The sequence below is a fragment of the Myotis davidii genome, unplaced genomic scaffold (genome assembly GCF_000327345.1).
Source record: "Myotis davidii unplaced genomic scaffold, ASM32734v1 scaffold637, whole genome shotgun sequence".
In the NCBI taxonomy this organism is placed as follows: domain Eukaryota; kingdom Metazoa; phylum Chordata; class Mammalia; order Chiroptera; family Vespertilionidae; genus Myotis; species Myotis davidii.
In genome coordinates this window covers 785,219-786,813 of record NW_006289494.1, presented here as the reverse complement: position 1 = coordinate 786,813, position 1,595 = coordinate 785,219, and the positions used below count along the sequence as shown (strand labels likewise).

The window sequence follows — 1,595 nt, the reverse complement described above, 5'->3', positions numbered from 1 at the left end:
ATATATATATATATATATAATCTTTTCTTCTCACTGCCTACCATTAGAAGAAAACAGCATTGTGATATGAGGAGGCCTTTAATGGGGCCCTGAGATCGTTAAGAAGAATTTTAATGTCCCTGAAACCAGGTGTGTGATGCCAGGTGGAGTGATTTTTCCCATTTCCAGTTTGTCCAGAGGCCTTTCCTGGCAGAACCTCTAGCCCATGAGACTTCCTCTTCGTCTTGCACGAAGGGTACGGTTTGGTTCTGACGCATGGATCCTCGAAGCCGCTGTGCGTCCTCACAATCTGTTATGCTAAATCACACCTGGTGTCTGCACAGAGAAGGCGCTGGCAAGCATCCTGGCCGCTGGGACCCAGGCCTCTGACTCTGGCGCCAGAACACGGCAGTGTTGCAGAGAGCCTTCCGAGAGCCTGGCTCACCGGCACGGGAAATTAACCTGCTTGTTCTCACGTTAAATGGTTTATGAAAATTTACTGGGCGCAGAAAGAGGGAAGAAAACCCAAGTGTTTCCGCAGTGAGCCTGCCTGGCACCAGTGAAGGCATGAAGCCGCCGAGAAAGTCAACCTGAAGAGCTGGCAAGAGGAAGAGGTGTAAAACGCAATGAAAATCAAGTGAGGTGCAGCCATTGCATTGTTTTATTAGCATTTTGTTGAGGGAGACATTTAATTATAGAAGATCTGTGTTCTTGAGCTAGGTCAGATGACAGGGGGCTCTGCCACCTTCTCCATGGTACCCAAATCCAGAGGAATTGTCGCTTGCTCCAATAGACCACAAAGAGAAACCTCCTTCTGTGTGGCTTGGACTCTCCCCTGTAACCAAACCATAAAAGGGCAGAATCTGCCATATGTACATAATACTCTGATGGCCATCATCACCCTCCATTCTTTTCCACATTATATTTTTCTTCTTTTTCCTTGTTGATTTTAGAATAAAATAAAATCGGTAAAGAATACAGTGCAGAAGTTCTACTTTTTAAAATACCTGTAAATTTGCCATCTAAAATAACTTTTTTTAAGTACCACTTTCCTTAGGAAATAATTAGGAAGCAAGACAACAAACCATGAAAAACAAATGATTACCTCCTATAAAATGAGGTTGTGAATATATATACATACATATATATGTATTTGAGCAACAGAAACAAAAATATGGAAAGAGAGAACCAACTGGTAATATTTTGCAGAGAATTTTTCGACTCCTTTTCATTTTAAAGCTCACCTACCTTCAGAGTAGTTTAGGAGGATAACGATCCAATTCAGTGTATGCAAGAAATCTTTCTTTACGGTCTCTTTCTGCCATCACAGAGCTTACTCGGTTACCTGCTTTCTTTCTTCAGGGCTGACAGGAAGGCTGATCAGCACTGAGGAATGTAAAGAATTCTGTGTGGGGGGAAAAATAAAAATAAAAATAAATAAAAAAGAAAAAGAATTCTGTGTGGTACCTGGCCGGTTTGGCTCAATGGATAGAGGTCGGCCTGTGGCCGGAAAGTCCCAGGTTCGATTCCGGTCAAGGGCACATGCCCGGGTTGCAGGCTTGATCCCCAGTAGGGGGCGTGCAGGAGGCAGACAATCAGTGAGTCTCTATCATCAT

The 1,595-nt window shown here is 43.5% G+C and overlaps 1 protein-coding gene and 1 long non-coding RNA gene across 2 annotated transcripts in view; one reads left to right on the top strand and one right to left on the bottom strand.

Moving 5' to 3' along the window:
* The window catches only part of CLYBL (citrate lyase beta like), a 119,520-nt gene that overhangs the window by 74,219 nt on the left and 43,706 nt on the right, over positions 1-1,595 (top strand). The gene's annotated exons all lie outside the window — the stretch shown is intronic.
* Positions 621-1,595, bottom strand: part of LOC102763787 — a 2,948-nt gene continuing 1,973 nt past the window's right edge. The window contains exons 3-4 of the long non-coding RNA XR_435584.2: positions 1,228-1,384; positions 621-814 (exon numbers count right to left, since the gene is read on the bottom strand). This is a non-coding gene — a long non-coding RNA (uncharacterized LOC102763787). The remainder of the gene's footprint in view (positions 815-1,227; positions 1,385-1,595) is intronic.